The following is a 12,891-nucleotide window of genomic DNA, read 5'->3' on the forward strand; positions in this document are numbered from 1 at the left end:
CGTTTGGTAATTACTCTAAACAAATATTAACTTAAAAATTGACTAGGTAACGAGCAATGGAGAGCTGTTGATAGTATAAAATATTGTGAGAAACGGCTCCCTCTGAAGTAGCATAAATTTTGGAAAAGAGGTAATTTCTCACTTAATAATAAAGACTTCTAGCTAGAAGTCTTTTATTCCTATCTGAAAGCACACAAATTCGTCCAACAAGGGGTTTTTTTTTACATCATTTTCTCCCAACTCCGATGAGCAATTGAGCTCAAATTTATACACCAAGTGAGAACACTGGTCTTTGACAATTACCAATAGTTATCTTCCTTTTAAAGAGGTGCTCTAATGTCACATTAAGTTTTGTGATCCACTAATTTCCCAAAAGATGAAGTCCTCATAAAAATGGAGCAACAATTTAAAGTATCTGATTTACGTTAAAATGGTTTAACAGTTATTTTATATGATTCTCTTGCAAAGCAAAGTATTGGCAACTAAAAATGTTGTCTCGCGGGGGAGAAATAATCGCACTTTGTGTGGCACTGTGTACAAAATTTAGAGCATGCGCATTAATCACAAGGTAACGCCCTAGCATGTTTGAATTTGAATATTGTTGTAAATAATTCTTTGAACATCAGAGAACAATAATGCGTGTTTTGTTCAAAACAAAATAATTTTCTATTTAATTTATGACATTTCTATAAAAAAAAAGGTGAGCGTTTTTATATAACTGCATGTAAGTTTGTTTTTCGTCGAATTGAGATGAGATTAGCACTAAAAATAAACAGGAATAAGCTAATTGTAAATAGTTTATAATTAAACGAAATCACTGGGAGACGTTTGTGAACGCTAGGTGGCAGCAAATTACCATTGTTCTCTGAAAGAGTTATTCCGAGTCTACTCAGAACTGTGCATATTAATAAGGGATATCTATCTACATGTATACAGTACACGTTCTGGCCCTTTTCGAAACCAATGCTTCGGCTTTGGCTTCAGGCTCTGTTCTCTAGTCTGAGTGCCAGAGCGCATAGCTAGCCTGAGCCGAATCTGATGAAGCCGAAGCCGTGGATTGAAAAGGGCCCATGTTTCCTGCCACCGTTCAAACTCCCGTTTCTGAATTGATCTCGAAGATGATAAAGTAATGAATGCACTAAAAAGTGTTAAATAATTGTATAGATTTGTTTTGTATATGGCACAATCGATAGATTTGGGGGAAACAGATTTTAATTGAAAGAACGTAAGTATTATTATTTTCTCCTTGTGAAATACAAACAAATATGATAAAGTACTTCTTGCTAGTAAAAGATTTCAAGAATTTAGAGATGCCGGTGTCGCATGCAATCATATCCTCTGTGCATTACTATCCGGAAGACATTATTGCATATGCAATAATGTCCGCCGGACGGTCTTGCATATGCAATCGTGTCCGCCCAGACGCTGCTGCATAATGCGATTGTGTCCGACCGGACATATTTGCATATGCAGTTGTGTCCGCCCCCGTGCAAAACCGCCCTTGCAGTAAATTAAACGCCCTTGGTCGACGGAACACGTTCGCCATTTTTTTTACAAGCCAAGTTCATGTCATGAATGACATGGGAAATGTTCGGCCTTTGGGTAGTCGCTGCAATCATAAAATAGTTTGTGAATACTCATGCTGTACATAGGTTCAGTGCATGCACGCTCGCTTACGCGCGCACATACATGTACATGTACAGTCATGTACATGTCCACCGGACGGTTTTTGCATAGCCCCGGACACGACTGCATATGCAAAAGTGTCCGGAGCGGACAGTATTGCATGGCGGACACAATTGCATCTGATACCGGCACAACTTGACCTTTCGATTTATCATCCTTATTCTGAGCCTTAATACACAGAGTTATGACCGTTTTAATTTCTCGAAGACGGTTCGGATCCAGCCGAAGATTGTAAAGAACAACTAATATTACCTTAGAATGAGCTCTTATCTTTGTGCCTTTGTAACAAACTTTGTGCAAAGTTTTTAATAAATACAGTATTTTGTAAAAAGTTAAAACATGGTTTATGTTTGGTTCTTATTTAAAGGCTTTGGATACCTTTTCAAAATGTCCATAGATTCACATTAAACTTACAGGGTTTGAAGATAATGATAGCGGAAAGCTTCCCTTCAAATTTTACTTACGGAGTTGCTGTAGTTTTCGAGAAATGAGTAAAACAATGTCTTGAAAATACGTTTGTAAATGATTAAAATAATTTTCGCCTCATGAGACGAAAATTATTTTCATGACATCGTTTTACTCATTTACCCAAAACTACAGCACCTCAGCATGTAGTATTTTCAGGGAAGCTTTCTACTATCATTATCTTCAAACTGTGCACGTTTAGTGTAAATCTGTGGACATTGTGTTTTTTTCTCCTACAAAAGTTACATAAACCCTTTAATGGGTGTGAATATCTTTTCTTTCTAAATCTTCAATAATTTGTTTGGAATGCGCAAAGTAGTGCCAATCTCTCTTTACGATTTCTACGCCCGATTTAATAGAGCTGCTTCAGTACAAATTTTTGCTCATCAACTTTCTGTTTAGCAAAAGTCAGTAGGAAACCAGTCGCAGATGGTGCATGTGGGATGGTATTTTGGCTGGTGACCTTACTCTAGTCCAGTAAACAATTGTGCCGTTTTAAACCTTGGCAGCTCTGTGAAATTGGGCCCAAATTACGGACTTGATTAGACTTTTAACGCAAAGCAATGTAAGTCAATGTTAAGGTCTGAAGAAAATAAACATACGATTCAGGTCACTCTTTTTAAAATCGGCAACTTTGGTTCTGTGAGTTTCCGGAAAGTGTACAAGATTTGCAACTGAGCAGAGTTCCTCCACAAAACCGGGCCCAATTTCCCCAGTAAATTCCAATACTTTTCCCCAATCTTAAAGAGATGAATTATCGATAAACCACAATTTAACCATACAACACAACCAATTTAAAAACATTACGGCATTGTTTAACCACATTGCCGGGGTGTTTGTTACCGAGACGGAGTCGTATTCTGATGCGGGGGCAAAGTGTCGTTCTACCCCCGGCCTTCGTCACTCGTCGCGCTGCCCGAATTCACCCGCCGGTACTTTGTCATGTTCCACTGGGGAAAACTCGAATTCTCATTCAGAGAAAATTATGTGGCCCTCCGGCTTCGCTTGAATTACCGGTTGTAAATACTTCGTCTATGGAACAAGATGTTTCCCTTTTTTATAAAGGGCTGAACTTTTCAGAGACTGTAGAAAATGTGTCATTTAGCCTTCGAGAAAGACTCTGCTCAGGTCGAAACGTCAGGCTTTTCAAAAAGTTTTTTTTTTTTTTGCACTTTAAAAGAGATGGAATGGCGGGAAATATTGAACGCTTCGATAAGGAATAAATTATTTATTGCCAGATTATTTGTTTTACCCACGTTGTTTTTCTAGATTTTTCAAACAATATTCCTATTTTAATCAACTTATTTTAATTTTTGAGAATATTTCAAAAACAAAGAAGATTTACTTTCGGAATCCAGTTTATTCTGAAGATTATTTCAAAATCTGACTAAAACTTTTTTTAGGTCAGTATGCAGCACATTAGCACCTATGATCTCAAGGTTTAGACTACATAGCAACAAAACTAAACACTACTTATAGTACAGACGAGATTCGTTTAGCAGATTGCCAGGGCAAAATTTCAAGAGTTGCTAAGCACAAAATTTCCTTAGCATAAAAATGTCTTCCTTGATAAAAACAGGATTACCAACGAAATTTCCATTTTGTTGCATGTTTCTTCTTACTGGTATTCAGCTGTTGTTTGCCTGTCCTAAAATTCACGTGGAAATTTGGCTGACATTCCTGTTTTTATCAAGGGAGACATTTCATGCAAAACAAATTTGTGTGCTTAGCAGCGCTATATAAAAACTGGGCCCGGGTAGTTAGTCTATGCCTAAGCAATATTCTTCTATCCTACGAAACTGTGATAGCCAATGTTTCGGTTCAATGCCGACGAAGGGCATATCTCTTGATCTATCTTCCACACTGTTTCCGATCTATAAAGTGCCACCTTTTGACAAGCCGTCCACGGTGATTTAATTACCCCCCGGTGAGTGTGGTACAGGCAATATATCTTAATTATTAATTAACACTGAAAGACAAAACTGGTAAAGTACATGAGGTACGGTGAAAAATTAAATTATTTAAGATAAAAACTGCAAGCTTTTGCACGCGTCTTGTATTTCATTTTTAGCTCTTTTTCATCAAGTAGGCCTACCAGGCTAAAGTGCAGTGACGTCACAGGCAAAGTGAATAAGAAACAAAAGGGGAAGATGATAAGGTGCAAAAATGGAAGAGAATAACAAACAAACCTTCAGTATATTATTGTGAGCATGAAAGGAACCTGTCCACATGTGCCTTCTGTTTTCGAAACATTCACCTTCAGTGCCTTAAAAAGGTAAAACAACCACAGAATTTCACATACGATCACGATGTTGAGACTGACATATCGTAAAAAAGATGAAATAAAACCCAATCATAACCCTCAATGTATCAATCAGTTTACCACAGCAAATGATGTATTTATGGCCTTTTATTTGTCAGCACAATTTTCCGGACGGTTAGCGGTAATCAACGTTTCACTCGCATTTTTTTTGTTCTGAGACCGGCTGGTATATCCTCCGAGAACCCACGGGGGATTTGAGGCTTCAGCTACCGGGTACGCCACGGGTCAGTCAACAGCCTCTGGGGTCGGTGGGGTCATAGCAATTACGGCCTCAAGTTTAAGGGTAGCTTGGGCTGAGACGTTAACTTGACAGTTTTTGTGATTGCCTGTTTAGAGCTTAGATGGATAGGTTCGGTTTTAAGACGCGCACGTGTCGCGGGTTTGTGAGAGCGAGTGATGTTTGAACTTCTGCATGGTGTGGAAAACGGAAGATGGAGAGATGAACTAGTACACACAGGGACATTGCTTTGCAACAGACAGCGCAGGGTAGATTGAAATAGAGAATTGGTGAAGAGGCTTTCCTCCTGCAGTGGAGTGAAGCAGGCTAGACGACGATGGTGTGGAAAATAAGAAGTAAAAATATCTAGTAAACTTGCGGGTACAACCATGTAATGTGGAAGTCAGCCAACACTCACACAAACAATTTATGCCTGTTTTTTTGCTTTAGTACAGCATGTGAATTAGGCAGTACCCATACTGACAAAACAAAATAGTACACGATGGGACACACAAAGGCATGAAATAAAAACACACCCAAGTCCAGTGGCTGACACAACATCAGTCAAGGATTAAATAGTTCCAAACATATTTCATCGAAGGTGTAAGGGTAAAACCAAAATTAATATTCTTTAGAATATTAATTTCGGTATGCAAATTGAACTTCAATTCATGAGTTATTAGTGTTATACAGACTCGGTCGTTGAAAACTGGACGCCCTCTCTTATTTTAGACACAATCTTGATGATACCAAAGTGTACGTGCATTCTACATAGGCTATGGGGAATTGTTCATAACGAACATAATGAAATTCGTAGTCATTAACAACTTTTTCCCATTGAGGAATAGATGGAAATGTGTAATTAACACTGCTAGATGTTCAACCGTTAATTAATTAAGGTATTGAATCGAGGTTGGTGACATAATACCATAGGTGGCATCTTTAATGACGAAGAAAGTCAGTTCAGCATTCACCCGTGGGTCAGGGTTGGGTTGGTCACAGGGAATTACCGCCAGACGCGGGTCGCTTCAAAGCTAAAGCCAGGCGGCACGCTCGACGCGATCCACGGCGGTGACTCTGTCAAACGGTGGCGGTATCGCACCACGCACTCTCGCAAGGAAAGCATTATTCATGACGTCGGTTTATACTGTCTTGTCTTTTCCATCTGGTGGTTAAGAAAATAGTTGAGGTCATCTACGATTCAGAGATGGGGCGGGAGGAAAGTTGGGAAGGGGTAGTTTTTGAACCGATATCTTTCAGATAAGTCACTGAACAAAGATGTCGACAAAACAGGATGATTGCCAACATTAATTTTGGTTGTTTACCCATGTGTGTTAGCACTGTATTCTCAGTACTTTCCCGAGTCCTGTGAAAAAAATATCACAGGCATGTTACTCGGGTGGGATTCAAACCCACGACCCTTGCAATTCTAGAGCAGTGTCTTACCAACTATACTACCAAGGTTGCCCGGTAGCTAGAGGCAGTTCGAATCCTATATGTTTTGGCAGCGGACACCGCAACGATATTAAAGAGATGTAATAAAGAGACTGCCAACATAATTATGGCTATAGCTCACTAGGTAGAGCACCGGCACGTTGATCCAAAGGTCCCAGGTTCCAGTCCCGCTCTGGTAAATTTTTGAACTATTGGTCTTTTCCAGGAGCTAAAACTGACCACTCCACAAGACACCTTCCACCCATCGCTCTTCCTTGGATAACATACAACCCGGTCAAAGTACATGTAAGCCTATATCATTACTGATACATTCCAGCCCGACCCATATAGAAGACAACCGTGAACCGATCCCGAGAAAAAATGTACATGTAATCGGTTTTCAAGATGAAGGAAAACTATTTCGACAATTCGAGAGAAAAAAAAAATGTGCTCCAATTCTAAGGAATGACACTTGGGTTTGGAAAGAGTACATTGAATAATCAAATTGCAGACAAGATTATTATTATTATTATTTATGTATTTCCGTTTTATTTATCACAAGCAGTTTATTTACAGGCGACTAATTAATGATTTTGTGTCAACTCACAGGCAATACCATTTATAAAGGTTATTTTTTATACAGTTTGCCGACTGTTCGTTTACTGAAATTTGCGTCAGTATTAACTCATACCGCTGTAATGCTTTTACATATTTAAATTGCATAATTAATAGTATTTACATTTGCACTAAATACCAAAATGTCATATATCCACATCTATATACAATAAATCTATATCTCTTTGAACTTTACCATTCAAAATGATTCAACGCCCCTAACTAATCATATAATAATAATTCGGGGGGCTGTGAAGGACGCGGCTACAACGTGTTCGAGAAGCAGGCATGCAAGGGCGCCTTTGGCTGCCAGCCACATCAACTCATTATGACAATGGAGCACAGCAAAAGATCGAAGGTGTTTGATTTTTTTTCGTCTGGTGTAATCTTCCAATCACGCCCTATCATGGTGTACTCTGGTGTCGATTTTGATTCTGTTTTGGTATCTATAATGGGTGCGTTCATTTAGCTTCCCTGGGTCGACCCCGGTCTGTTCCCGGTGCGTTCGAATAACTTTGATGCAAGTACCAGGGGTTCACCCGGGTCAGCCCCCAGTGCCCTGCTTGCGAGTGTGGTCGTTCGAATAGCTCTTGTCAGGGGCTCACCCGAGTGAGCACCGCGGGGTCGACCCGGGGAAGCAAACCGAACGCACCCAATATGTGACGACAACAGCCATGGTGTCCATTTTAACACCCAAAGCTGTTTGACTGTCATTATAAACTAGAATAATTTTTTACCCCAAAACATTTGAATCTAAAAATCGATTCTCGGACTTCTGAAGGCTGACTGAAAATTCAAATTTGTAAATGTCCGTTCGCGAATGCTGCGGTCAGAGATGCGGTTGGTACCCGCCGCCACATTGCCCTTTTTTCGTCTTCTCAACACAGCCATCGATTTCAGCTAATAATTTTACATGTGGCTTTAATTGCATAATTGTTCCTATATATATTATCAGCATCTCATTTACAACGCCAACCTATGATCATAAATGTCAAGCTTATTACATAATACACACACACACAAAAAGCAATAAATTAATCAACAATTTCCGCTAAGCTAAAAACTCACTCCCCTTATGCAGATTCCCGTGTTAAGACGAATCCTTAATGAAATTAACATCAGCTGATCATCAGCAAGAATTGACAGGCAAATCAAATAAAAGGCAAAATGGAAAACCACGACACCTACATTAGATTGCGACAAAGAATACCGCTATAATGATTCTAACATCACTACGTAAATTCCATAAGTACTTTGCCAGACACACAAACACACACACTACGCATCAAGTCCAAGTTCATGTAAGCGCGGCTTATAGGCTCAGTGGTATTTCATTAAAATTTACATGGTGATAAATGACTAGGCTTTTCAACGGGGTGATATGAACTTACTGAGAGACATAAAGCTATGGGATTTGAAATTTGGCAAGGTGGGAGTATATTCAATCAGGTGAGATTTGAAGCAGTGCCAAACACATTTTTTTAAGTGTTTTTCTCGTGTGCCTTGAATGTCCTTTGGAGTATTTGGAACCGTTTGATTGTTTTAAAGGGTCTATGTACTTTTTGTAGGACAAAAAACACAATGTCCAAAGATTTACACTAAACTTACACAGTTTGAAGATAATGATAGTAGAAAGCTTCCCTGAAAATATTACGTGCTGAGATGCTGTAGTTTTTGGAGAGTAGGTAAAACAATGTCATGGAAATAATTTTTGACTCATGAGACGAAAATTATTTTAATAATTTACAAACGTATTTTCATGAAACTGTTTTACTCATTTCTCAAAAACTACAGCACCTCAGTAAGTAATATTTGAAGGGAAGCTTTCCACTATCATTATCTTCAAACCCTGTAAGTTTAATGTAAATCTATGGACATTTTGAAAAGGTACCCAAATCCGTTAAACATATAGATACAATCAATAATAACGAATCTTTAAAAATAAATTTGAAACTTTTTGAGATATCGCCGTACAGATATGACCGCATAGAGACCTCTTGTAGTGCAACTTAAAATTGTTGATGCAACACCAAAATTAACAGTTTTCGATAATGGATATATCAGTCGTATAACGAAAATTGCATATCTAATCGAAATACACCGCCAATAAAAAAAGAAGAAGATTGTGTTATCTTTAGCTTTTAACTACGTGAAACTTTATATAAAAACATGCAAATGAGCCCATTCAAACTATTTCGCGGCTCGTTGATACAGCTGCACCGTGGTCGCAGCAATCACCGCAAACTATCCCATAAAACAGTCATCCAATTCACACACAGCGCTAGCTGGTGGTGGTGCCATTCGTATCAGGAAGTGTCATATCATAACCCAATCACAGTTACTAATTAAACGCTGTATCATCATTAGTTTTAGACCTACATGAAACTTTATACAAAACATGCAAATTAGCCAATTTAAGAAGCTAGTTTCGCGCCTTTTTATTTTACAGCTGCACCTTGCACTAACCATCGCTTAGAAACCAGCCTAAATCGAGAACCACTAATCCAACCCACGCCCGTGGTGCACCCTGTGCACAGGGCACCGAGTGGCACCCATTCTAGGTACCAACGGTGCTGCTGAGTGGGTGTGACAACACCCTCAAGATCCCCCTTTCTAAAAACCACTCCTGTCAGTCAGACACCCATCACGTGGATTAAGGGGGAAATCGAAATGGACCGGGTGTAAGCCGTGGCATGTTACTCAGCACAAAGTGTGTGAGAGGACAACAGCAAGACGAATATAATTTAACTTCATGCAAAGTTGGACTGGAATAATTGAGTAATATGGTGCAGATATCGTCGAATCTAATTATTTACATTCGCGAAAAATGTTTCATTTTTAAAGTGAACATATACCTTTTTTTACCAGCTCAACTGTTTTAATCCAAATTGTGAGGGGACAGTAAAGTGTGACTGAAATAATTGAGTTATATGGTGAAGACAATGTCACATGTGTTTAAATTCAGGAACAAATGTGTTCGGGCAGTCTCATTTAAAACGTATGTTAATAATTTTTCACAGCTCAACTGTTTTAATCCATAGTGTAAAAAGATGACAGCAAGACTTCTTCATGCAAAGTGTGACTGAAATAATTGAGTTACAATGGTGCAGTCATTGTCACTTGGTTGTGTTTACATTCGGGAAACAAATTTGTTCGGGCAGTAATCTGACGGTTTCAAATTTTGGGGGATAAAAACTCACGTTGTGGTATCTGATTCATGTGTCCGAGTGTTCACTCTAGTCACAGGTTTATTTTATTGGATGTTTCAAATTACAAGACCGTAAAAACAAACAGGCCAGCCACTCAAGGTGATGGCAAACAAAGTGGGAAAGGGTTTCACAATCATGGTTTCACTGAAGGAACTACTTTCTGTTTATTTCAAAGTGAAGTCGTCCTGCGATTGGGAGTGAGGAACATTTCAACGAAAAAGTTTTGTCTGAAACTCACAAAATTGTGTTCCAACTCTCATCAGATTATTTGATTGCAAAACAGGTGTTGATAAAAACAAAATACTGGCTACTACCGTGACCACACGTCTATCCACTCCATCACTCAGAAGATAAACAATTAAGAATCTCTCAAACAACCCACGCTCCTGTATGTTCCATTCAGAGTTGGTATCCAGCGCAGGACAATTTGAAGTGGGCCTAGTCACATGAGGCAACGTTTACACTGCGTGCACGTTTTTAGTCCTTGCGGGGGGGGGGGGGGGGGGAGTAAAACAAATTAACTTGAGTGCATGCATTAGTATACCGTTCAGGCTATTTGCTACAATTTTTCTTTTTTGTCCAGGGGGGGGGGGAATCGGAAACCAAACGAATCCCCAAGAAAAGTATGTGAACTTTCTCAATTGTAAATGCCTTTGCTTCTTTGCGATTTTCTTGAAATGGTCTGGCTGTGTATCGCCCTGTGAGACATAACCATTAAGTCTACCAATCATGAGGACAATTTGAATTGGGCCTTGTCACACGAGGCAACTTGTACATGCAACTTGGAGGCAACCAACTGCAGTGCATGCTACACAGGACCGCTTTGGTAGTACATGAGTAATCTTTCAAACAATGTCTTAAACAACCCCCAAGAAAAATATGTGAACTTTCTCAATTGTAAATGCCTAGTTCCTTCTTTGCAATTGTCTGGAACTTCTTTACCTGTGTATCATCTTGTGATAAATGGCCCTTAAAGTTAACCAATTATAATAAAAAGAAACCATGTAGAAGTGCCAACGGCATCACCGCACAGTTTAACATGAGAAATCCCCAGCGGACTCGAACCCCAAATACAAGCTTGTCCCGGATTAAGAAACTCAATCTTAAAATTAGACTTTAATTTCCTATATTTGTGTTTGGAGGTGGCCACGGGGGGAGTCAGTAGGAGCCAGTTTAGAAAGGGGGTACATTAGTAAAGGGTTGCCCCCATGAGAGTTTAGGGGTAATCTAGTGCCTGATGGCGAAACAGTGGGCTCCTGTGGGAGCTCTAGAGGCCAGACCGGCCATGGCTCTTCGTTCAGCACCTTGTGAAGAGATCCAGTCAGCTAAACCACTAACTGGATCATTAGCTAATCCATTGCAAATCAGTCTATAGTAATGTACATTCCAGAGCTAAACAGAAGGACCAGTGAAACAACTCACAGTATCTGCAGAGTTCATACACTTTTTATCCCTCTTCATTCAATCCATCGACCAGAAGAAGAAAAAGTGTCGGCCAAAACAATTTGAGACTTTCAAAATTATATTCTCAAAAACATTTTAACAATATAATTACAGCTATTATTCATGTGGCTTTCCATGCACAATTTTAAAACCTTTTTCAAATAAAATATAACAAAAACCTGTTCACACTGACAATCTCCAACAAAACAGCCAGATCCTTGAGAAAAAAACCCACCTCTGCTTATAGTAGCTTGAAGAAAAATTACCCCAGTGATTTGGCGATGAGGTAATTTCTCTCTCAAAAAAAAAAGAAAAATACATTCAAGAGCCAATTTTCATAGGTCAAGTAGAAAATATTGCTTAACAACTTCCTGCTTAGTAGAAATGAGCAGGATACCACTCACAAATGGTACACGCAACAAGCTAGTTTGGCTGGCAGCCTTATTCTGGTAAGCATAATTTTGAGACTTGACTCTAAGTTAAGGCTTGGGAAAATAACGAAAGAAAGATGGTGTCAAGGACTACTGCAAACAAGTCAGGCAAGCGAGGGAGGGGGTAAGATTGGGGGGGGGCTAAGATTGGGGGGGGGGGGTGAGAGTTGAGATAAGGGGGGGGGGTGTCATCTACCCTTTCCTTGAAGGGCAGATGAAGCTCTGATCCACATTAGATCATAGCTTAAGCAAACAGACAAGGGGTGGCAGTTGGTTTCCATCTCCCTGGAATTTCCTGTGCAAATTGTCACAGATCTGCTGAAACAGAACAGAATATTGCTTAGCAACTTCCTTGGGCCAATCTTATAAAGTCCTTCACAATGCCACACAACAAATTTAATCCGATTCAAGGCACTCTGAATGCCATGTAAACTGCTCGCTTGTTTTCCTCATTAAACCATTGAAGATGTCTTTGATGTTTACCCAATCCTTTGATCCAGTGGCGGGACTCTGTGAAGTTTCCAATCGGTCCGCGGTATGTGTGTGCCATCCCGAACAGCTGACAACCACGTCGCTAATGATTATTCCCTACCTGTTTTTTAGATTTGTTGTTCGGCGAGGTCCGTCAAGAGAGTACACTTTAATATTAGTTCTCTCTTTCTTTGACAGTGGCTGTCTGTCGGTGAGCTCTTTGATAGGGGAGGGGGGGTGAGGGGGGGGGTTGAAGATTCTTCACCTTGTAGGTTTGGAGTGTCACGATGTGTGTCGGTGCGTATAATGACGTAGGAACGTGTTCGCCCTTGAGAACGTGTCATGGCAAGAAATGGTTCACTTGTTCTCTGTAATTACATGTGAAAGGGTTTTCCCTTTTTTATTTATTAAATGTATACAAAAAAGATTGTCTGGGAGAAGTGTCCTACTTTATTTATAGTGGGTATGTCTGGGAAAACTGAGATGCTCAATTCAAATGCATCTTCTTCAGTCGTAACCTAACGACCATAATTTGAGGCAAAAAACGTTAGTGACCTGGTGTTCCGACCACAGCAAAGGCTTTCTCTTGGTAATATG

The sequence above is a fragment of the Asterias rubens genome, chromosome 19 (genome assembly GCF_902459465.1).
Source record: "Asterias rubens chromosome 19, eAstRub1.3, whole genome shotgun sequence".
Classification (NCBI taxonomy): domain Eukaryota; kingdom Metazoa; phylum Echinodermata; class Asteroidea; order Forcipulatida; family Asteriidae; genus Asterias; species Asterias rubens.